This window comes from Desmodus rotundus, chromosome 13 (assembly GCF_022682495.2).
Source record: "Desmodus rotundus isolate HL8 chromosome 13, HLdesRot8A.1, whole genome shotgun sequence".
Lineage (NCBI taxonomy): Eukaryota > Metazoa > Chordata > Mammalia > Chiroptera > Phyllostomidae > Desmodus > Desmodus rotundus.
Window position 1 is genome coordinate 91,731,880 of NC_071399.1, and position 25,581 is coordinate 91,757,460.

The window sequence follows — 25,581 nt, forward strand, 5'->3', positions numbered from 1 at the left end:
ACAGTGGGTGCCGAGGCTCTTGTGTAAAAAAATTGGCAAAATAATCACCATAGTTTATCACTTGTCTTCATTGGCATACATTGGTTATTTGCAGGTTTTACTGTGCTAGAAAACTATATTTCAGAGGGAAATAAACCCATCAGCTCCCTGCTTTTCCATGAGGATAAAGTCTCACTGTTTTCGATTACATCCTGATGTCCTAGATTCCGATTTTTTTCATTCCTGTTTAAGAGGCAGGAACAGGGCATGTCTTTTGAGAGCACAGTGATGGTTCACAGAACTGAATAATGATCAGGTAAATGACAACCCAAGACCTAAATAAACATGGCAGGACGGCCAGAAAATGTCAGCCCTCCTGTCTCACACAAGTGTCACACAAGAGGACACATAAGTGTCGCTGCACCCAAGCTGGTACGGGATTTTTCACTTAGTAAATGTCTTATCTGGAAATTCTCCAAAATATCCATTTTCATTCTTACTAAAGGTTGTGTTAAATTGTAAATGACATTAATGATAAAACAGTGCTTGAGAATGTCAGCTATATGAATCAGTACCATTTAACCCCTTGGGACATTTAGAAAGTCCTTACCTTTTGATTTTCCCTTGTCACCCAAATACTGCCTCGTGCTATTTACCAAAGGATTTGGTGGTTATCTTTAGTTATATGGCACCCACTTTTCTATGGCACATAAATGGAAGTTCAAGAGGAATGGTAGGACTTTACCCAGATTCTTGTAAACAGAACCATCTACCTTATTCATAAGAAGGACTTGAGGTGTACCTGACTAGAAAGAAACAAAATATACTGGCTATACACACATACACAAATGTACATGGATATCCAATAATATATTTAATAAAATATATTCAAAATATTAATGTAAAATTTGTTTCTAGTGTATATTGATTTATAGTTATGTATTAATATTAAATATATAAATATATTAAAATATAAATATATTAAATATAAAAACTAAATAGATATATTTTTAATATATATTACTTAGTCATTATTCAGTTTAGTGGATATAGAATTGTGGAAAAAATGAAAGAAAAAAACCACAATCTTTGTTTAACTTGCTTCCCAGATTACATCAGTGGCCTCTTATTCTCTGGTGAGCTCTGCATGAGCGGTTGATGTAACTTTTAAAATGTAATCACTGCAAGGAAGACCTAGGTTATGTTTGATTTCATCTTTATAATAATGTTTAAAAGGGAAAAAAGTGGATGTTACTATGTACTTTCCTCTCAGGCTGGATCTCGGTTTCATTCTTCTACCATTCTGTGTAGAGAGCACTGGAAGAATGGAAGAATTTAGCCTGGCGCACCAGGTCACAGAGAGAGGGTGCTGCGGCCTGGGAGCCAGCCCAGGGTGCAGGGGGAGCTCAGGGTCAGCCTGACCACCCTCTCAGGGCTGTGCTCCCCTATGGGCTTGCAGAAGGGTCCAGAGGTCACAACCAGACCACCTCTGTTTGCATCCTTCAGGCAGATGGGGTCTTTGGGTGGTCTGAACACTAGGTCATTGTCAGGGGACAAAACTGCATTTGATAATTTAATGATAGTTTTTAACAGCTTGAGGACACTTTTTGTTACAAGATGGCCACCAAACACGGGCAGATTGGCTCAATAGCCTCACTTCCCTCTTACTTTCTATCAGACAGTTAGACTCCTGCTGAACCTTATTCATGCTGCAACCTGATTTCTGTCCCTGTGCCGAAAGCTCTCAGTGGCACCGGTCCATAGCATCTGCCAGCTCTTGCCAAGGGCACGTCAGAACTCCTTCAAGGAAGCGCTGGCCGCAGGAGTCTCACCCAGCGCCAGTGACCTCACCGTGAAAGTATGCCTTCCTGACCCAGGAGCTGTTCAGTAAATACGTGGAATACTTCTCATTGTTCTCCGTGGGTGTTTCCTAGAACGTCTGAACTGCTTCTAAACCCACGGCCCCACGGCGTTTCCAAAGTTTGGTTTACAAAAGAAACAGACACCTGAGAGATTTTCTATTTCAAATCTTGTTTGGGGTTGGGGGACAGGGCAGGAGGTAAATTTGAATGGAGACCCCAAGTCAGTTCCTGTCATCAAAACCCTTCTTTCCCGAGGCCTAAAATCGCAAGAGGAGCCATGAGAGGCCTATCCGCTATATTGCTTCTCTGTGGGAAGCAGTGTGGGATGCCTAGGATGCTTTGTACACACGCACACTCACACACACACACTTCCTTTCCTTTCTCCCATTTCTCTTTCACGTGGCTGGAGTGCCTCTTGGACAGAGAGAAGAACTGGGCCCCCAGCGAAGGTGGTGGTGCCCTGTGTGGGTCCTTCCCCTGGATGTTCCTGTCACTCCTCCTGCTCCGTGCCTGGCGGGGGAAGACCTGCCACGGAGAGCAGAGGGTGGCAGCTCTGCGCCAGCTCACCGTGGAGATGCCACTAAAGAGGGACATTTGAGGCATCTTTTATTTGACCATGAACTGTACAGCAGAACAAAGATGACATGCACCTCAAGACACAAGCCTGGTTCTTTGTTTTGCTTCAGAAAATGCTTCCTTCGGTTCAGAGACACCTTTTCCGGTGCCCACTTGGTGAACTCTGCCCTCCCATGTACAGAGTGTGTGGAAGAGAGCAGTGTTGTATGATGGGGTGCAGGCTGTGGATCCAGACTGCCCTGGGTTCAAATCCTGGCCCTGCCATGTGCCGCTCTCCGTTTTTGGTTCAGTTTTCTCACCCGATCAATGAGAATCAAATAGCTACCACGCGGGGCTGTGAGAAAATGGGTGTCACTCAGCACAGACCAGTGCTCACAGTGCGCTTGCCACATGGTGGCAGATAAAATCGTGGTGAGGGTGCTAGCGCTGACGAGGCCTTCTCCTCAGCTCTCCATTTAAGAGAACATGAGAAATGGGGTTTCTCCTGTTCCCCTGGCAAGGAAGACCTTACTGCTACTTTTTGCCGAGGTTGTGTTTTGAGTAGGGCAGTCACCATGGTCATCGTTCAGGCTGCTTCGCTCACTTTGAGAGTGAAGCGGGGTGCTAATCTGATGGGGCAGCAGGCGTAAACCTGGGCTGGCCCCGGGAATCCGAGAGCATGGCGCCCTGACTCGGGGGCTGCTCAGGAGGCTGAGACCCTAAACCACCTTCCATTTCAAAATCTGAAGCACAGTTGGTTGGAAAGTGGCTAATTTTCTCAACAGTCTAGTCTCCTAATTGAAGATGAATAGGATTAATTGCACCTGGTATTTAATTCGGAAAGCCCATTTTTTAAAAAAATGGTCAAGGCAGCAAAGCATTGTCACCTGTGTCCTAAAGCCTGGCTGGCTCAGCAGGACCTCCGTGTTGGCTGCCCCGCTTGGTAGCTGATGGGCTGCCTCACGCCCCTCTGGCTCCAGCTCTCCACCCACACAGTGAGGACGCCGGGCCAAGGGACTCGGAGATCTCCGACAGTTGAAGGGTTTTTAATCTCCTGGAGCCCTGGAGTGGTACTGCATAATAATTTCAGTAACTTTTCTAAAGTCAGGTTTTGCGTCCTTCTAAAAGTAGTGTTGGGCCTCGGATGTGAAGGCCTGAAAGCACCGCGAAGGGACAAGGCACAGTCCCATGTGCCTTCCCTGGAGTGTGGTGTGTGCCAGGTCCCATCGCTGCATTTCAGCCCCGTGGCAGACCTCTGTGGCAGGGCCGTCCTCACCCGCCAAGACAGGGCAAAGGAGACGCGGAGAAGTTAAGTAACTGTTCAGGGTCTGAAAACTAATGAGCGGCATTGTGGCTTTGAGTGGAGAGAGTGCGCTCTTAACCCTGTGCCATTAACAAAGCAGGGCGACCTTAAGGAGGGGCAGAGGCCGTCCTGCTTCCTCTGCTGGATGACAGGACACGGAGCTTACTGAGAGTTTAGAGGGCGAGGGAGTCAACCCCGAGGAACACACGCTCCGAGCGCTCCCTCCCGGCTGAGCACGTCAGGGAGAGAAACACCGGTCCTCGTCCTCGGTAGGATGGGCGCCTTCACCATGGAGCTCCGTTCGCGTATCACAGCCTGGAGGGTCTGCAGTGCTAACCGGCTGGCTCCTGCCTGGCTCCTTGGAAACCGGTCTACTGTGAACACCCTCACGTGACCTAACTCTCAACGCCCACGAGGGGTTCCGCCAGCTTCCCAGCGGTTCACGCTTGTTACTTTGCAGCCCGTTCCAGGGCTGTGATAATTACTTTGCACAGTTTCTCATCAACTCACACGTTTCATCACAGGGAAAGAAATTCCAGGAAGCGACAAATTGTACTCACCCAGATCATTTGCTTTCAGGAAGTAATTTAAAAACATGAGTTAGATTGATTTGAATTACATCGCTACATAAGATTCATCAGAAGTCTAAGGAAGATGGGGCTGTGTTGTAAATTCTGATTCTTGCACAGTTTTATTAATAGGCAAGGAAAATGGTATGCGTGCAACATCAGGTGTGGGACTTCGTTTCCCACACCCCTTCAAATAGGAGTTCGATTTGCTTCAGTCCTGTTTGTATAAAATGGCCATCAGACCAGGCAGATCTGAAGACACAGACAGGGGATCTGTGGCTGCCCGGGGCTGGGGGTGGGGGAGAGGGCGTGCCTTCTTGTGGGAGCAGGCTTCTCTTGAGGGTGATGAGCATGCTCTGGAATTAGTGGTGGTGATGCCACAATGTAGGGGACGCCCTAAAACCACTGAATCCTGCACTGTAAAAGGGTGAATTTTATGGTATGTGAATTATATACCAAAAGAGCCCAATAGAGTAAGATAAAGAAAGAGCTAAGATAGAATTCACTGGGAATTAAAACAGGTAGATTTCCGTGGAGTATTCCACCCGTGGTGCCAAAGCTGTCGAGTTAATTCATGATTTCATCTTGGTTAGTCAGCGATGGGAAATTTTGGAACCACGTCTGCCTGATTCTTTTATATCTATAAATCTTTTGTAGCGTATTGAGCCAAAAGCGGCATTGTTCCAAAGAATCCTACTTGGGACTCGGATCTGTGGCTTCTTGTTAGTTCCTCTCTAGCACCAGGCACTGTGGCCCCTGGCGTGCCACACCCCACAGCGGGACTCGGTTCTGCATCTGAGGCAGGGACGGCTTGCCCTGTCTCCGGCTCCTTGGAGGAATGCTGAGAACTAGGTACAGAAAACAACTGCACAGCACTTACATTTCTGAGGGCTTTAGAAATCTGAGCTAGCAATAGGAACCCTTCTTTCCCATAATTGACTTAACTGGGATAACCAAGCCTAATCCCTAATGTCTTTCTAAATTCGGAATATCATTGTCAGAGAGATTGCTGTATTATTCTGTAGTTCGTGGTCATGCACAACACTAAGAAACTTTTCTTTGGAATTGCATGCATTAAAATTCTGGCTAAATATTATGGAACTGAAATCAGACCTGCAGCAATGGATTGTTAGTTTCTTCAGAGGAAAAATACCTTTATTGGCAAGAATTGATGGTGCTTTTCTGTGACTGATTCTAATACGTCAACCCAGGATGCTAATAGACCACAGTTACCATCTAATGAGTACGAGTACCAGTCTGTAGTAGATGGAGGCTGTATCAGTCACTGCCCTCCTCTCCCCTCCCAGCCTATTCCATCCTGATGTCCCCAGTCAGAAGGTAGATGCACACACACATGCGAGCACACATACACACGCTTGTGTATCTACTGGAGACGCTCTATTGCATCCACTTGTGTTCATCTTTGCTTCCTGATTCCAGATGCGGGCCCTTTGGGCACCTTCAGCTGTGCCTGCATCATCTGTGATCCCCACCCCCTTCCCCCATTCTGCATACTGATTGGCACTTTGTAGACGTTTAACAATTGAATACGTGAGTGGGTTAACAAGTGTAAATCATTGGTGCATTTCTGTCTGAGCACAGTACAGCCCCTCAGGCAGGAGGGGGCTCTGCAGCTGGTCCCCAGCCTGCTTCGGAGCACAGGTGGGAGTCCTGGGGGAACACGAGTGGCAGGGGGACGCTCATTGAGAGCTTCCACTCTGCGCTGGAAAATGGGAGGCAGGCTGGAAGTGGAGATTCTCGGTGTGAGTGTTTAAACAAGTTACTGATGCCATCTGCTCTCGGTCCTTGCTAGTCACACTCCCGCCTTTGCACTTGCTCTTGTTCCCCACCACTCTCTTTAAATCTGCAACACCTTCCCCACTCCTTCCCTCACTTGCCTGCTGTATTTTTTCCCATAGAAATTATCACTGTGTAGTTGAGTTTTTTGTTTATTGTCCATCTTCCCTCCTGCCCCACCAGAAGCTAAACTCTGTTTTGTTACAGTCTGTTTTTTCTTTGCTCTGTATTCAGTGCTAGGAATAATAGTTCCTGGAAACAGTAGCTGCTGGATAAATGTTAAGGAAGGGAGGAAGGGAGGAGAGGGAAGAAAGGAGGGAATGGGAATAAAAGAAGGAAAAATGGAAGGAGAACAGGACAGATTAATCTAAAAAATAACTAAAGGCCTTGCAAGTTCTTTAGAACTCTCAGTATATTCAGGTAAACTCCTGGTTCACATATTTGTTTTGTTTGGCTCACAAATATTTTAAAAATGAAAAAGTGTATTCATTCCCCACAAACAATCAGGTTCTGAGCTTCTGCCAACAATCAGGTCTGGTTAAATGGGGACTCTGCCCCCCACCACGGCAGCCATCTTGACCGGGTGGCAGCATCATTAGTAAGGACATGGGCTGGAGGGAATTAGTATGCTGGAGAATTTGAGGTAGCGGTGGAAGTTGGGATCTTCCCTGGATTTCCTGAATGTCCCTGAACATTTCACTGTGGACTTGTAACCCAGGAAGTCCTCAGAATAATTTAGACCCCTGTGGAAACCCACATTTCCCAAAGGGTTCCGATGAGAAGATAATACCCAGGTCTTCAGGTCCTGGTTCATTCAGACTAGAGACCCCTGGGGCTTAACTGAGAGGGGCAGGTGTGCCCAGAAAAGTCCGCTATTGATCTGCTATCTGAACTACTTTCTCTAGAGCACCCTCCACTCTGTAGTTCTCTATGAGGGTCTCAGATGTAAATACTGGGATGCGTTCACCCACTAAAGTGATAGAATCACGAAGCCTCTTTAGCTCTGAAACCTACTGAACTTAGGATTCCATCACCCCTGCACACCTGTTCCTTCATTCAACAATATGTACTGAGCACCTGCTAAGTGCCAGGCCCAAGCCAGGCCCTGCGTGTGAGTGTGGAAGTCAACATGCTCCCGTCCACCTGGACTCACTGTGTCGTCAGAGAAGGCTGCTAAGTAACAGGTGATAGAATGTTGGGAGCACTAGAAGGCACCAGAACACATAGCAGAGACTCTAATCGTGCAGATTTAAAATTCCCTACATAGAAAATGTGCAGATGTACCCAGATTTCTCCGGAAGCACTTGGCAGTAAGTTCTGGGGAAAATGAGGTTAGAACTTACTGTTCTAACATAGGTACATACACTGGCTTTAGAGCCCTTCATTGCTCCGGGACTTTTAGAAGTAACTGTCTAAAAGCCACCTTGCCTCCTCCTCACTTCAAACACACAGACGTATCCTGGGATTTCGATGAAAGTGGCGGAACACACCCTTCTACACAAACCGATCAGTGTGGACTTTCTCCAACCTACCTGAATTACTGACTTTCCATTACTGATACTACTAGCACCGGCAAATCTATCCATTCAACTTACATGTTTTTCAATAAATTATATCTTTTAAAATTTTATAATGTATAGAATGGTGTGTATTTTTGATTGTGGTGAAATACATAAAGCATAAAATTTACCATTCTAACCATTAAAAAAAAACATGTTTATCCAAAAAAATTTACTGAATTACCCCTAAGTAGGTGATGGTCTGCTACATAATTTCTGTTTTACAGTAGCTCAACATTAACTGACATGAGGGACCCCAGCTAAACCAAAAAGGAATTAATACCAGAATTTTAAATGTGCAAATTGAAAAAGAAAAGAAATTCTAGTTAAACATTATGAAAAATTCCAAAATTATTACCATTCTAACCATTTTTAAGTGTGCAGTTCAATGGCATTAGCAGACTCACTGTGTAGGGCAGGCTTTGCCTCCATCCCCCCAGACCTGTTCATTATCCGAATAGAACCTCTCCCCGCCACACACACCGTACCACCCCCTCCTCCCCCAGCCCCTGGAACCACCTCCCTGCTTTCTGTCTGTGGACTTGACTGCTCTGCTCTAGGTACCTTACAGAAGTGGAGTCATACAGCGCTCGTTCTTTCACGAGTGGCTTATTTCACGTAGTGTAATATCTTCAAGCTTCATCTACAGTGTAGCATGCATCAGAATCCCATTTCTTTTTAAGGCTAAATAATATTCGGTTTTGGCATAGACCACACTTCCTCTTTCCTTTCATCAGCTGGTGGACATTTGAGTTGCTAGACACTTTAGCTATTGAGAATAATGCTGCTATCAACATACGTGTACAAATACGATTCTTATGTTTATGAGTGCTTTCAACTTTGCAAAGTGCTTTCATGTCTATAATCACAAAATCTATGGGACATAGAGTAGACAGTGTTCTCCTCTTCTGGCAGATAAGAAATCCAAATTATTAAAAACCGAAGTCACTTTTTAATACAGGGACAATTTCTGAATCTTAGGTGCAGTGTCTTTTCCTCAACATACTTTTTATTCTTTCCTCTGACGATTCTTCAGCTGCTGAAGCTACCAGGACGCAAAAGCAAAAATAGCCTTGTTGAGATGCAACTGGAGGGCAGAACAAAGTCTTCTTTTTCTTGGCCATTAAATGAAATCAGTAGTCCCATCATTTGGGTGGAAATAAAATTTTTAAATTTATCTTTTAGGTGTCAGATGCAGCTGTTTTTTTCTCTGTTAACATGAAATTCTGGGCTAGTTCCTCCGGACTCTCAGCCCCCCTTCCTCACCTACACCACTGTGGATAAAATTTGCATATATTATAAGCTGGGAAACTATGTCTCTTACCCAAATAAGATATTTAAATCTTGATTACTCATGGGCTTGAATCATACCTGATATGGACTCACATTCTGTTCCCGGATAACGATCTTCATTGAATTCCAGAGATGCCGGTGCTGTGTTAGAACAGAGCTGTTGGACATCGGGGCAGTCCTCCAAGGACCCGGTGGGGGTGGGGGTGGGAGTGGGGGTGGGGACAGCGAGGCGAGGCTCCCGGGCGCGGCCCGGGCTGGTGCTGTGAGCCTGGTGGAGCCCATCCCCGAGGTGTGTGCGCCCCTCCCTACTCCTGCACTCTGTCTTTGCTCCGTTCGTTGTCTCTGTGTCAGTAACATTAAACAAGATTTTTGGTTTTGAAACAGCACTGTTATCAGTACTGGTTCTCATAGTTTCCCATTCACTGCTGAGAATAGTTAGAATTAAAGCTGCTTTTGTAGAAAACCATTTCATAATATCAAACAATATCGCCTTCATGATAGAAATCTTAGGACTATTGTTAGTAAATGGTCTGAGGTACCTCATGAACAAAAAGATTGATAGCAAAGTACAGTAAATGCTTAGCGTTTAGGTAGAATTCATTACATTTTATATGTGCAAAAATGAACACACATCAAATATTTGTTATGAATTATGAATTTTAAAAGCATGAGGAAATGCCTTTATCATATATTTAATTAACAAGTAACACAAATTATGCATAGTTGGGCATCTCTTATTTTAAAATAGTAGAAAAAGAACTGCAAAGAAATATACAAAATGTTAACTCTGGTTACCTATAGGGGAGCATGATTCTAAATGATCTTTTCACGTGGCTTTTGCCCTTGTCTGGATTGCCCAGGAGTTCTGTAGCACTCAGAAATTACACGCACGCACACATACACACACGGACAATTGGACAATTGGCCAGGCGGAGGCCCAGAGCTGCGTCTCAGACCAGAGACTGTGAAAGCGCTGTTCCCTCAGGTGTGCCTTACAGTCTTTGTCTGCATGGCTTCAGGCAAATCACGTAACGTGGGAAAGCCTGAGTTTTCTCACCTATAAAACGGGGGCTGCGTTGCCTTAAACCTCCTCTTGGGTCAGTGGGGATGGTCATGTGAAATGATGAACATGGAAAATGCTGGTAAAGTGTCAGACACTAAAAAAATTCTAAAGGGCAAACTGGGGTTTATCGTAGGACATACTTCTGTGCGGTGACTGCCAGGTGTGGGGGCCAGTCCAGTCACGCACCACAAAGACGCCACGTGGGCTAGGTGGGGACCGAGCCCGCGGCCCTCCAGGAGCCCCTTCCCAGGCCTGTCTTTGCGGGGACTGCAGTAGCCCGTGGTGGCGGGGAGCCGGGGAGGTGGCAGTCTTCAGGGAGCAGGGATGTCAAGCCGGGTCGACAAGATGGCCTTTACAAATGGCATCTTGGGTGGTTAGGATTGAGCCATATGAGGTGGTGTTTCATTTGTCTTGCGCCAGAGAGTCACACGAGCAGCTGGTTTGGGGGGAATGAGCCTGAGAGTGGCCGGTTCGCCAGGTGGACTTAAGGGCCAGGAGAATGGGGGCAAAAGTCAAGCTGGGTCAGAGTTTCAGCTGTTCCTGGGGAGGTGATGTGTCTAAGTGAGGCCTTGTGGGAAGAAGAGAGCCATACTCACTGAGGTTTCTCAAGGAGGGAGCCCTGTGATCCGTGGAGCACAGAAGATGGTGGAGAGGGAGAAGGGATGCCCTCCTCAGCGATCACTCCCGAGGGGCTGAATGGACACATGGACGAGATGACCAGACCATGTGAATGGCAGAGCCCTAGTGCACAGCCTCCGCTGCACCCAGCATGACTTCGTGGGGATGTGGCTGCCAGCTTCCCTATTTTTAATCCCTGGTTCCAACTCAGGACAAATTAGCCAAAAAGGTGCCCCTAACCACCTAACTGGGCATGGAGGATGCCCCACTTCTTGCTAGGCCTCCTGCAGCCGTCCCAGGCCACAGCCTCCATCACATCACACCCGGGACCAACCCTCTCCCGCTTGTTTCCAGGAGACAGCCTCCCCACTCCTCTGCCCACCTGTGAGTCTCTGCCAGATGCGCGTGGTGGCGGCAGACTCCCTGGCTCGGAATAAGTCACCTCCGTTTGTTCTCACTTGAGTGGTCTTCCCTTATTTACACGCTCCCACACCAGCCTCCAGCCCAGCCACTCTCCCCAGGGGTGACTTTTAGGAGGCAGTGTGGTGTACTGGAGAGAAGGCATCGCTGAACAACCTCCAGCCTCGCCCCCATCTCCTACTCTCTGGCCAGCTCTTAACCTCGGGCACCCCTGTCCCCTGAATCTGTAAAGCGAGATGGTCCCTCGAAAGCTCTGTGCCCTGGTCTTCAGGGAGATCTAGCCTGTCTCAGTACGAAGGGAAAGCACAACAGATGCGTGACGACCCACAAACACATTTCCCTGCTTGTCATTTCCAAACCCAGAAGAGACAGGGAGAGAGGAAAGGAGGGAGAGAAGAGGGCGGGAGGAGGGTGGACTGGCTCCCTCAGATCCAACCTAGCCGAGAGCTGCTCCCGTAGGGAAGTGTCTGGCTCACGGCATCAGACGCCTTTGAAGGAGATGAGCTTCGGTTTACTTGCCTCAACCTGACGCCGCAGCACCTGTTTGTCCTCCAGGATGAGCCCGTGATGAGGTCTGACCCCATCCCTCCGCGGAGAACCCAGCAACGTCCCGCAGGGGAGCATCTAAGCTTTCGCCTCTCCAGGAAGGGGGGACGACGGACCGGGTTTACACACGGGAGGTGGGGGCTGGTTTCTGTTGTGCCCTACCCCCCAGGCCCCCAGAGGTAGAACAGAGGTGTCTATGACAGTCACAAGTCCTTTCCAGTGAGCGCCCAGGACCCGAGAGGAAGCACTGTGGGTGCTGAGAGGCCCACATTCTCAAACTTACATTTCCATCCCGCTGCCTTTTCCACCACGTGCACCCGCCCGCGGAGGCTCAGTGCAGGCCACGCCCATCCTTCCTGCGGCCCGTTTTCACCTGTAGCGCCGGCTCCATAAGGACTTACAGGTGCTCCTCGACGCACGACGGACTCACGTTCCGATGAGCCCACCGGAAGTTGAAATATCATAATTCCAAAGTGCACGTGGTGCCCCTAACCTACCGAACACCCTAGCTCGGCCCAGCCCCCCTGCAGCGAGCGCGAGCACTCCCGTAGCCTCCAGTGCGGCTGCAGCCCCGCGCCGCTGCGCCCGGCCTCGCCCAGCGCACCTTCCCCGGAGCCGCGGGCGGGCGAGGAACCCGAGACTCCGGAGCGCAAAGGGCGCCGTGGGCAGAGTGCGCAGCTCTCCCTGTAAGCACGTTCACCGTCTGTCGTGGCGAACTCAACACTCTTTCGCACCGCGAAGCAATCCAACAGACCTGACTTAGTTCTGGCTGCTCATCCCGCTCTTGCTGTGATTTGGGGCGAGTGGGGCGCCTGCTCTGAACTTCAGTTACCGCATTTAGAGTCGCCTTCCTCACCTTGAACAGCAGGGTGGGAGGAGAGCGCGTGTGAGAAACTGCTCAGTGACTGTCTTATGAATGTCGCAGTGATGACCTCCCCGAGGGTGGGGGAGATAGAGTCCCTGCCACCCGACCAACACCTCAAGGTCGGGAACCAATCCGTGCAGAGCCCTTGACCTACAAAACCCGCAGGAGGCCGTCAAGTTGAGGCCAAAGAGTAAGGAAAACGATCCATAGGTACTTCATCGTGTAATGGTCAGGAATTAACGGCCACTTTTGTTTCTCTAAATAAGAGACAACACTTCAATGATCTCTTTGCCCAGCAGTTAATGAAAGCAGTATTTTATCCCACCAGCTCCTTTCCCCTGCGGCTCCCCTATCCTGGTTGATTTCGATGGGAGGGGAGTGCTCAGTAGGATCGAGTCAGACCATGGAATCATTACCACCTAGGATATTTTTTCTCTTACAAGGAAAAGTGCCGCTTTACTTTGGCTTTCCTATTTTTTTCCAATAATGAGGCCAAGTAATGTTGTTTAAGTAAGTGGAAGCTTGCTGGCTTCCAGAAACAGCCACTGAGCAAGGACTGGTCGTAAATGAGAGAAGAGGGAGCCCTTCGGCTAAGGATAAAATTCATACCAAGCTTTGGCTCTCTCCAGGGTTCTCTTAGGTGTCCTAACTCAGGGGGAGTGAGGAGACCAAGGGGCAAGGTCACATGTCAGTGGCACTCGGCTGGTTCCGGGCAGGCTGTTGGGCTAAGCAGGTCCGAAGGCTCTGACCACAGAGGGACCTGGAATAAAAGCACCTCAGGCAATACACTAACTGCCCCCGAAGGAAAAGAAGCCGCTGCTAGAGTGAGACCAGGCCCTGTCATTGGTTCCTGTGACCCCAGGTCTTCTGACAGAACTTCCGGGACTTGCATTCCACAGCTTCCTAATCACTGAACGAAGGAACCCCTTGGTCCCTCATCTCTAAACAGAAACCATCTGCACCACCTCCATGGATCTCAGGAGAAACAGCTGCGTGTCTCTGAATGTACTTCGCTGCTGCTCTAATGCCACTGTGTGTGGATGGGGACTTTATGGAATCACAGCGTCATGGGCGGGCGTGGTCTTAGATGTCATTTCCGTCTACAAGTTAGGACTCTGAGCTGGCCAGGAGGCTCCCTGGCAACAAGAATAAAGCAGGGGGGTCAGAGCAGGGACTCTGGTCCCGCTTGCTGGGAGTCGAATTCCAGTTCACGCAGGGAAAATTCGAGGATGCACCCCGGGGGCGCCGTGGAAAGTCCGTCAGCTGATGTAGGTGGAGCTCGTCAAGTAGCTGGCAAACGAAGTACTATGGAACGCCTGCGCACGTTGTGGGAGACTTTCAGAAGGTGCTACGTGCTGCTAATGGTGTGGCTGTCGAATCTGATTAACCACAAAGGAAGCAACGTGTGTGTGCAAAGTGGTAGATCACCTGTCGGGGAAACATCATCTGTTCAGCTTGCACAGTGTCCAGTGAGCATTTCTGCACTGGTTGTGGTTACTAGAAGTGAATTCTCTCTTCCACAGCATTTGTCCTGGAGTTTGGAAACTCAGATCCATCCATCCGTCCGTCATTCAGTACCTATTGAGCCCCTACTATGTGCCAGCTACTCTGGGTATGGGAAACACAGTAGGGAGTCAAAAATTTCTACCCTCACGAAGATTGTCATCTAAAGTAACGATGAAGAGTCTGCTCTTTTTAACACAAGGGGACTGAGGCTCCGGCACTGCTCAGCAGTTTGCTGAAAGTCACACAGCCAGTTCCTGTGACCCCCGTTCACCCCAGACGTTAAAAACATCTTGTTCACCATGCAGGTCTAAAAATGTCCAAAAGATGGGTTCACCCGTCGAAGTAGCTAATACAGAAAGAATACGGTCGCAGAAATGCACCCACGTCTGCGTAAATGACGCAGCCCCCTGTCCTCTCTTGTCCCACCCCCAGGCCGGGGCATTTTCATCGCCTCCACTGAACAAAGATCTGAAACCGAAAGTGATGCCTGAGGACAACAGTGGTGATAAAGAAAGGGGGTTTCACTGTGGCAATGCTACTAAAGGAAAGACAACTTCATTTGAGACTTTCAAGCTTCAGACTGCATGGCAGCCACCTGTCTGTAACTGCTGGTCGGGCAGGTGAAATGCTTATGTGGTTTTCATTTTCAGACTTTCCAGAGTGTATGCTAAGGTGTTTGGAAATACCTACTTTGCTCTCTCAGAACTTATGTACTCAATTTAAATTTATTTTTATATTCTTGCTCATATAGACATGTATAGGAAAGTGGGCAGACAGGCAGTTAAGCACATGGTTTCAGGGGTTTTTTGTTGTTTTTTTTTAATGTGTGTGCTACTGCATTCCTTCTAAGTCACCACCCTCTTGAGATGAACCATTTGATTATAAAGAAAGAAAACTAATACTGTCAAACTATCACACCCCGTCATTGTAAAATCCACCCCAGTTTTAGAGATGTAAAAATGTGAAAAGAGCCTGATAACCCTTCATTGGGAAAATACTTCTCATGCGACCCAGCCCAAAATTATCCTGTTTTCTGGATGCTGCATAGTTGCCGCACTGAAATACTTCGACTTCATTGTTTCAAATATCCATCAAAAATGGCCCCTGAGAGGGGAAAAATGGAGTGCTAAGAACCAAGTCCTGGGTCTTTAGGAGAGGCACACACTGAAATGTTTAGAGACAAAGTGATGATTTCTTGGATTCGTGTTACAAAAAAATCTGGGGGCAGGTGTTGTGGGAGAGTATAGATGAAACGAGACCCCGCGTTGAAAATTGTTCAAGCTGAGTTGCAAGGTATATGGGGGCTTAGTAGGCCATTCTCTTAAAAATTTCAGGGGGAAAAAAATTTCTGTCTGTAAAGTGGTGCAGACTCTCCCCGGGTGGGACGGGCTCGGGATCTCTTACAGTGAGGAGGTCAGTCTGTGCTCTGGGTGGCAGTTTCCACCGGGAGGCCCCGGGTGGTGGGGGGGGTGGGGTGGGGGGAGCTTGCCGGGGACTCTGAGTGAGGAGGTCAGCGGGAGTTTGCCCATTGCCAGTCCTTGCTCTCTCCTCTGACAACCTTATCTGTCGAAGTTGCCTGGTTCTGCCTTCATTGCAGGGATAGCTGGCCGATCCTCCTAGCTGCTTCGAACCCTGAAGGCCGCCTGCCACATTTCTCCATCAGCGTTTGCACAGCCTCAGGGGGTATACAGGGCTGTTCTAGAAGGTTATTAAAAGCAACAAAAATTTTTTTACTGAATGTTCCAGTGTCCACACTAAGTAGCTTTCCAGGCATGATTTTAATTCTGCTGACAGCCCTTTCAGGCTGATAATACTATGATCTCTACTTTTACCCATGAGGACCCAGACTGAGGAGAGTTCAGGGCTTTTCCCAAGCGGGCCAGTGGTAGGGCCTGGCTCTAAACCACGTCTCTGCCCTACACCATCGCTCCCGTCCAGCCACCCTGGAAGGAGAGCCCTGGAAATCACAGCCTGCTGCGGACCAGCCTCGGACTGGGACTAAGACTCGGCCTCCGGCAGATAATCAGCAGGCACAGAGGGCTGGAAAGAGCGCAGACCGGACAGAACTGGTGCGAAAGCAGATCAGAGGGAATGCAGAATCGCCTGCTGAGTAGATGCGTGGGAGGGGGGCGGGCAGCAGCTGACAGGCAGACGGAGCCTGCTCCTGGGCCGCGGTGTCCCTTTGCCCCTGAGTCGAGCCTTGTCCTTTATTCCTCCTCCCCTCTCCCCCATGGCAGCTATTACCATCATCTCTGTAACTACGGCACTGTTGCTGTTTTGGTTTGTTCATTCGTAGATTCCACATATAAGTGAAGTTGTACAGTTTTTGTCTTTCGTTGTCTGACTGATTTCGCCTAGCAGTATATGGTGTGGCCTCCGTCCATCCGTGCTGTTGCAGATGGCAAAATCCCACTCTTACGGCCAAGTAAAATTCCTGTGTGTGCGTGTGTGTGTGTGTGTGTGTCACATCCCCATCCACTCCTCTGTTGACGGACACCTGAGTTGCTTCCACACCTTGGCTTGGACTGGTCATGCTGCAGTGAACCGAAGGGCGCATGTGTCCTTTTGAATTAGAGTTCTGGTTTCTTCAGATAAATCCGTGCAAGCAGAATGGCCGCATTGTACCGCATCTTTATCTTTGGTTTTTATTTTCTGAGGACTCTCCGTACTGTTTGTTGCAGCGGCTGTACTACTGGACAGGTCCACAGTCTATCCGAGGGTCCCCTTTTCTTCCTGTCCTTGCCAGCACTTGCAGTTTGCGGATGTACTAGTTACAGCCGTTCTGTCACTTGTGAGATGATTTTAACCTGCATTTCCCTGAGCGCTAGTGATGCGAGCATCTTTTCCTATGTCTGTTGGACATCTGTATGTTCTCTTTGGAAGAATATCTGTCCAGGTCCTCTTGCCCGTTTTTTTGTAATTACATTGTTTGGTTTTGTAGGTGTTAAGCTGTATGATTTCCTTACATGTTTTGGATTTAACCACTTATCAGATGTGTCATTGGTGGATATTTTCTCCCACTTAGTAGGTTGTCTTTTGTATGTTGTTAATGGTTTCTTCTGCTGTGAAAAAACTTTTTAGCTTGATGTAGTCCCATTTGTTTTTTCTTCTGTTGCCCTCGCCCAGGGAGACATGTCCAAAAATATGTTGTAAGGAACGACATCGAAGAGAGCTTCCCGCCTATATGTTTAGGTAGGAAGGATATTTTAACAATGTTAATTCTTCCAATGAACGATCAATGTATACCTTTCCATTTACTGGTATCTTCTTTAGTTTCTTCAATGTCTTATAATTTTCAGAGTGCAAGTCTTTCATCCCTTTGGTTAAATTTATCCCTAGGTAGTTTCTGCTTTTGATCCAGTTGTAAATGGGATTGTTTTCTTAATTTCTCCTTCTAGTCATTTATTATTGGTGTATAGAGATGCAACACACTTCTGTATATCAATTCTGTAACCTGCAACTTTACTGAATTCATTTATTAGTTCTAAGAATTTTTTGGTGGAGTTTGTAGGGTTTTACCTATAAAATATCCTGTTGTCAGGAAATTTAACAGTTTTACTTCTTCCTTTTTAATTTAGATGTATTTTATTTGTTTTTCTTCTCTGACCACTGCGGCTAGGCCTCCCAATACTCTGTGGACTGGAAGTGGTGAGAGTGGGCGTCCTTGTCTTGCTCCTGACCTTAGAGGAAAAGCCTTTAGCTCTTCACGGTTGACTATGATATTAGCTGTAGGTTTGCCATTTGTAGCCTTTATTTTGTTGATACATGTTCCTTCTACACTCACTTTGGTGAGAGTTCTTATCGTAAAAGGGTGTTGAATTTTGGCATGTGATTTCTCTGAATTTATTGAGGCAATCATCCGGTTCTTATCCTTTATTTTGTTATGTGATGTGTAATGTTGGTTGGTGCACAGGTCCTGCTTGGTCATGGTGTACAATGCTTCCAATGTATTGTGGACTTTTGTTTGCTAGGACTCTGTTGGAAGTGAACTCTGAGGAGGCTGTATGTACTAGGTAGTTTGGGGAAGCCAGGGAGAGCAGGGCCGGTGGTTACAGCACCTGGGGCCCTGGCTTGCTGGCTGCAGAGGCTTCTGGCAGGGAGGCCAGCTATGTGTGGTGACGCCCTGTTTTTCCTGCTTGCTCTCTTTGCTTAGAGGCAAAAGGCTTTGGGCAATGTTGCTGGGAGTGCACTGTGATCTTGTAGGTGGGCCAGAGGACCGGAACAGAGCTCCGGTCCAAGTCCCAGAGGGCTCCTGCAAGTTTCTGAGCCTCCTCTATTCAGTCTTTTTCTCATGTTTGTTGTTCAGAAGCTGTTGGTCCAACCCTCAGTTGTCCCACGGGACTGGCTGCAGTAGCCTCTCTTTCTATCTGTGTACACTTGAGTTTGCTCAGCGTCCTCCTGGGTCGTGGCCTTCCTGTGCCCCCTCGCCTGAGTCTGTCGATCCCTCTAGCGTGCTTCTGCTTCCTCCAACCTCTCGTGCCTGGCTTGGCTGGTTTGTGCACACCACCTCCCGGAACCCAGGTAATCTACCTAGATTTCCACAGCTTCTTTCCCTCCTTCTGGAATCTCACTGCTCATTAAGTGTCATAATACAAAGAATATTTTCTTATGTGTCCTTTTTCTTGTAGGGCCCCGACTGTCCAACCATACTTCCTTACAAGATCTAATCACTATTCTTAGCCTTAGGGAGAGTCAAAGACTCCTCCTGCTCTGCTCGGCTAACTGCTACTCTTCTCGCCATCTCCACCCATGAATACCTCAATAATGTTGGCATCAAAAGATCTTTTAGAGTGGGATGTCTTGAAGTCATTGTCTGGACTGGCCAGTAGTTTGGGCTGAAGGGTTCAAGGGTACTTCATGTGTGGCATGTGTACTCACAAGCAGTGAAGGTCACCCAGAGGGTGGAGCTATCACTAAAGGCTAGAACTGTAGCCAGTACGTGGCTTGGCCTGTGGCTTCTCCCAGGCATGCGCCTCCCTTCCCCTTCCAACACTGTCACCACCGGAGGCCACCTTACCTCCTCTGTTTATACCGTACGGAATGTACTACCAACCAAAATCCTCAAGTCCCGCTGCACAAGTTCAAGTTCTCCCAACAAGCACTTCTGCATTTGCACTTAGGGACCGAAGTTAACAACCTTATGTTTACCCCTGCTTTATACATCTAGGTAGATTGAGATCGCGATGGACCGATCAATAGTGATCAATCTTCTAACTGTGTCCGCTCCTGTTTCCAAACTCTTAAGTTCTGTTTGTATTCTGATGATGACAACACAGTAGTGTATGATTCTTTGCAGCTTTATATCCAGAAATCGGTTAAAAAATACATTTATTCCAGACTCTGATAAGAGTATTTATCGGGACAGACCCAAGAGCAGAGTTCTAGGATAAGCCACCTTCATGCCCCACCCCAGGTTGCTGAGAGGCACCCTCTGTGTCTGTTCTTTCAGTCAGTGATCAATCTTTCTAACTGTGTCCGCTCCTATCTCCTAGTCTTGCCTCCGGTGATGTCAGGAAGGAATTACACCGGGCGCCACCGAAGTTCATGTGCATTGTGTCTCTTGCATTTCCTCCAAGTGTTGCTTCCCACTAATTTGGCCAGACTTAATTTGACAAGTAACAATGTGGTCAAGAAGACAATTTTGCCAAAACAGCGATCTAGTTAAAAGGTAACAACGGCCGTCAGCGCTCTCTCAAAGCTGGTTGCTGTTGCGTGCTGCTGGACAGCGTCAGGACCCATTTTGCATCTTACATGTTCTTGTCGAAATTTGGCTTTTTCTCAATAGTTTTATTTTTAAAAATGTTTCATTCATTCCCAGCCAGTTTATTCCTATAAAGTATTGTTTAGAATGGAAACAATCTATTATGCAGTTAATTAGAAAAATGCAAATGTGTAATAACTGATGGATTGTTTTTTGAAAAAAGATGCTAGGTTCCAAATACCACATGTAGATAAAATACACATGTCATAGGAAAGCATAAGGAAGACTATCACACACTAATGTGCAGTCACTGGTGCTACTGGAATGGGATCGTGTTTAAATTCTTTCTGGTTTATATTTATAATTTCCCCCAAATTAGCATGTGTTGCTTAAAAAGCCTAAAATAGTACCTAAATCATAATGGTGGTCAATTGTTCAACCACTCTATTAGTTTCAAACAACTTGTGCCTTTTGGGACCCTTAGCTTGTTCCATAAGCAATACCTTAATTGTTCAAACTTTTTATAACAGAGTAATTATTTGAAGATGAAATCAATATGCATAATGAGAACAGTAAAAGTTCTGAAAACTGTAAAAAAAATGTTTGTAGATGTTTATAGTGCTGCAAAGCTGTCCTGTGTCTTATCACCCACCCTTAAACAGCTAATGATGGAAGATAGTCATTTTCTACTGACTTACTGTGTTGAGCAATTTTCTTTGGACCACATTACTTTCAGCTAAAGTACATCCACCAGGCTAATAATGTATTAAAGACAAAAGATGTGCCTGTGCCGATGATTTCCTTGTTGGACAAGACACGCTGGATTCTAGGGACCCTCCACTGGCGTCTCTGGGGGATGTTCTGCAATCCAGCCCTTTAATCCTCCATTTCAGAGTCCTGCCAGTTCGGCAAAATGCAACAGCCTGTGTCAGTGAGTTCCTTCTGAAGCTGTGTGAAGGCACCAGCGGGGAATGAGCTTCCACTTGAAAATAAATGCTGACAAGTGCAACTAGGATGCTGTCCAAGTTCTTTTTCCAAGTATTTTGCACTGACCAGTTCTCAAGGAAATTGCTCAACTTTTCCAGCCTCTGGCATCTCTACAGACTCAGTTCAAGAATACGACAGACACTTAACCTTCTCCCATCCTGTAAGATTCTGTTTTCCTTCACCCAACTTAACTATTTTTCCCATGATTCAAAAACCAGTGCCATTCCTGGGGCCGGGACTGTGGCTGCTCCCTCGCTCTTGCCTCCTAGTCTCTACTTGTGTTTGGCAGTCACCAAGGGCTCCTGTCAATTGCCAGCCCCCCGTGCCTGAGCCGGCTAGGTGCTCATGCCAGGCACACAGGTGATGCCTGCCTCATACACCGCATTACATAAGACAACACATTTAAATTCTTTTCCACGTGGTCTATAAAAGGATCCATTCCTGATTTTTAATTTTTAACATCACAGCCCTCGCCTTCCTGGGGCTTGTTCAGTGTGCAATTGTCTGTCTCTCGGTGTGTGTTCCCGTGGACTTGCGTGCCTGTGACATCTCGGTGGGAACCTGCAGAACGAATGAAGGGGACAGGCTTCCACTGGGTGTGATTGTAGTAGTGAATTCCAGCTATTCCTCAGGCTTTCATTCATTTTATAAAAATGAAAAAAAATAAATAAAGGGAACTGTCAGCCCTGGAGGCACACGAGACGCCATGGAAACGTGAGTCCTGTGACCGCCGTGACTTCCTCAGGGTTGCGTTGTTAAAATGACCAGGGAGTCTTGTCCCCACACGAAATTCCAGTCCCTCCATCTGCCTTTTGGGGAGCTGCCCCCTGGCGTCAATGTGCTGAGAAATCGCAGTCTGAACACAGCTAGGCAGCCAAGACCCCAGCCCGTCAGAGATGGAAACCACACGAGTCTGAGTGGCCCTCATCTTTGATAAAATAAAAGGAGAAATCTTGGTTTATTTCTGGTTCCTGATTAAGCAGTTTCTCCTGAACTGACGCAGGCAACATACTTCACCTTTGTCTCCCCGCCTCCCCTGCCACCTTTATTCTGCTTTTAATTTGATTAGAACAAGAAAAGCAATTACTAAGAGCAGTTGTGATGTTGGGTCTGGTTAATGAAGCCAACGCATTGCCCAAATGTTGAGTCTCAGAAACAGGATATTTGGGTGTACACGTGTAGGAATGTCGTGCAGGTAGAAATCACTTTTCCGCAAGGTCGTGGCACTCTGGAATGCCGCCCCCGGTCCCTGCTCATCCTCTGAGCCTGGCACCCGGGTGTGCGGCCGCTTCAGACCTGTGTGCCAGGACCAGAGAGGAGCAGAGAGACACGAGGAGGTGAAAAATCCTCAGAGAGCCCCGGAGACCGCACATTCTTTGTTACAGGCCTGGTGGGAAAATCATCTTCCTCTTCCTCCCTTCTGGGCCAAAGGGAGCTTCGCCCTTCTCATCCTTACTGTGAATGAGGGAATATCTCACCTAAAGTGCGTGCAGCTAATCAGCACTACTTGGGCCAGGTGAGATAGCCTTGTGCTAGAAGCCAGCATCCCTGGGGCTGGGGGGCAGGGGTGGCGTCCAGGACAGGCCATACCCCGCTGCCCCTGCAGACTTGAGATGGGGTGCCCTCAGCCCTCGGGGGTTCGCCCTCTCCACCTACACACTGGAAAGAACCCATATTGTAGGAACATGTACTGGGGGTCTGACCTGTGACTCCAGACGACTACCCAAAGTGAGCAAGACGAAAAGGAGCCAGAATCTCATTACTCTGTGTGTGGGTGCACGGTGGCACTGTCTGTGACGGGAACATAGCCCGGGGCTCCCAGATCCCAGGGGAGCTAGAGAGAGCCACAATTAGCCTAGTCCCTGGGGAACCAACAAAGGAAATGCAAGAGCGTGGAAACTTGTGGGCGATGCGGCTTTAAGTAAAAAGACTCAGGGAGGTTCTAGTCTAGGTCTTCTCTTTATGGTCTCCAGAGAACATAAAGAAGGTTAACCTCTTATCTTTCCAACCACAGAGAAGTACTTCACTGCAATGCCCTCTAAGAACTAGTTCCCTGAGACGGCTGCAAACATGGCACATCCCACCCTCGGAGTCTGGACAGATTCGCACAAAAACATGAACAGCTCCTGCAACTTTCTGTAGAAACATAGGATTTCGTTAACAACCTTAGACAAGTAACTTCCTTGTGTACTATTAAGCATGTCCTGCGTCAGTTTGTCCAGTAAACCTCTGGCCCTTAGTGACATCCAACTTCCTGAGTTCGTTTGCGGCGGTGACGAGGAGCTGGCCCACATGCAGCCACACCTGACGGCACTGGGCCCGCGTCCTACACGGCAGCGTCCACGCAGCTGTAGCAGCGCATCACACCTGTCTCACGCCCAAGCCAGCACCGAGTGGCACTGGAGATGAAGACCGGCGACCTGACCAGCCATTTGGCTGCAGTTCCCCGGGGGCTTTCTCTCTGAGGGATTAGTTCTGCACCCAGATCAGTTTTCAGGTGACAGAGATAAGTGGGTCCCCCGTGAAAGGGCACTGATCGCCCAGAGTGAGAGCAGAGAGAAAGCCCAGCCCCTGACGGATGCTCCCACACAGGTTTGAAGGTGCGAGTCTGTCTGTGTGTCCATCTCAGTATGGAAGGGCTTTTATTTTTAAGCAGTGGCTTTGAGAAAAATACTTTGAATCGGAGCTGTGTGTGCGTGTTTGACAGAGAGCTGGAATTCTCACAGGCAGTAGACAAGGCGACAGGTTCAAGTTTCACAGTAAGCGACACAGAGTTTCAAGGAACGTCCTCAAATTACATTCCCGAGTTCAGCATTGTGGCCGAGCGCTGCTTACCTTTGCCAGGTCCGGTCCCGCGAGGTCTTGGAGGTTAGAGCAGCGGACCAGTGTGCAGGGATGATTTTCTCCTGGAAGTCCGACCTGTCACAGTGCCCCGCTCCTGGGAGGGGCTGGCCTCCACCCCCGGAACACCAGTGAGGCAAGCGGAGCAGCACATGTGGGAAGTGGCTTCTCTCCCAGCCGGTGACAGTCTGCACATGCTCTCCGGGACAGGGTGCCAAGCCGGCCGGGGCCTGAGGCTCCCAGAGCACCTCATGGGGAGGCCCCAGGCCCGTCCTGGGAAGGAGGGGGTTCAGTGCAGCCTCCAGCCGATCTGCAGGGCGTATGCTTTTGTCAGGGTGGGCTGTCCCTCATTACAAAGCAGAGAGGCACTGCCCTCTGTTCATGGCAGCTTCCTGGGGGACAAGGAGGGCGAGTGACGGCCCACCGGTGCTGCGCTGCTGCTGCTGCTCCCGGCTGCTGTGCAGCGGGCTTGGCAGGGAACGCCCCACGTCACCCCAGGGAAGGTCCGCTCCCGGAGAGCGGGCGGGGTGCTTTCTGGGAGTGAAGTTCACAGTCGCGAGTGTGCACTGCCCCAAGGGAGAAACGACAACCCGCCTCTGTGTTATACAATGAATCCGTGACTCTGATGTGATATTTGAAGTGGACTGTCCCCCTCCAGCGAGGTGTCACTGGGAGGAGGAAGCGCTTGTCCTCTCCAGGGGCATAGGTGTGCGATGAAAACCCCCGGCCTGTTGCTTCCATAGTTACCTGCTGCAGCTGCACCCCCACAGAAAGGAAGAGGGGTCAGGTGAAAAAACAAGGAAACTCATCCAGCCTCTTCCGAAGTCAAGTGTTAGGGTCCAGCCCTGAGGACTCTTGGCTCCGAGTTTGCTGCCCGGTCCTTCCACAGCCTTTGCTCGCTCAGGATCCTGAAGCGGTTGGTCGTGAACGTGAAGGAGAGACGGACAACAGCTCCAAATTGGAAGTGGCGCAGAGAGACCCAGGGTCCAGCTCTGGGCCAGGCCGCACAGCCAGCTGCAAGCCCAGGAACGTCGTGAGGTCTCTGCTGGACGCAGTGACTTCTTCTGTAAAGGGAAGGAGTGGGGCTAGCTCTGCAACAGAAAATAAATAACCGCAGAGGCTCAGAGTGCGGCTCCCGGGGTCGGGTCGAGGGGGCCAGGCAGCCCAAGTCTCCGGGTCAGGGGGTGGCAGTTACTCTGAGTCGGTGGCTCTTTTTTTTTATTGTATTTTTTCATTACCATTTGGTCCCCCTGTACCACCCCCTCAAATAACCACACTCTGTCCGTGTCCATGAGTCCTTTTTTGTTTTTGCTCCATCCCTCCACCTCCTAACCTGCCACCCCCACTAGCTGTCCTCTGCTCTCTGTCTATGAGTCTGTCCCCACTGTTAGTTCAGTGTGCACATTAGATTCCACATATGACTGAAGTCATACGGTCCTTGTCTTTCACTTAGCACAGTGATCTCCAGGTTCGTCCGTGGTGTCTCGAAGGGTAAAATTTCTTTTTCTTTTTTTATGGCAGAGTAGAATTCCATTGTATTAATGTCCCCTAGTTGTCTATCCAGACACGTGGGCTGCTTCCACAGCTCGGTGATGTAATTGGTTCTAATTGAAATGGGGGCTGAACTATGCCAAATCTTCTAATTAAAAAAAAACAACAACTAGAAATTCAGACTTTTATGTGAAACCTCCTATTTTTTTTAATGTTGGCAACTCACTAAAATGTTGACAAATACCATGAGTACCAAAAGAAAAAAAATCTCTCAGGCTGGTCAAATGGGCCCAGCGAATTTAACTTTGTGACTGGTAAGTGTGTAATTTATGTACGAGATGATTTTGAATCCTCTTCTGCTGGAAAGTAAATGGTCCGGGGAGGTGCGTCTCTAAAAGGCCCTGTCAGAATGCTTAGCAGTCGAGGCAGGACTCAGAGACAAGGCTCCCGGACACTTTTGGGGTAAAATCGGGGGCCCCTGATTGTCTGCACCATGGTGGCGGCCTCACAGTGGTGACCTCGTGTGGCCTGTCTTCCTTGGAAAGGACCAGCGTGGACCCCACAGGATCGTGAGCATTCTGAGAATCTGATGAACAAAAAGGGCAGGGGAGCCCCCAGGGGGAGAA

The 25,581-nt window shown here is 48.4% G+C and overlaps 1 protein-coding gene across 1 annotated transcript in view; it reads right to left on the reverse strand.

Annotated features, from left to right (window-relative positions):
- The window catches only part of STARD13 (StAR related lipid transfer domain containing 13), a 359,221-nt gene extending 335,345 nt beyond the window's left edge, over positions 1–23,876 (reverse strand). Inside the window, exon 1 of the mRNA XM_053916849.2 lies at positions 23,459–23,876. The gene's annotated coding sequence lies outside the window, so the exon portion shown is untranslated. The remainder of the gene's footprint in view (positions 1–23,458) is intronic.
- Between the last annotated feature and the right edge of the window lie 1,705 nt (positions 23,877–25,581).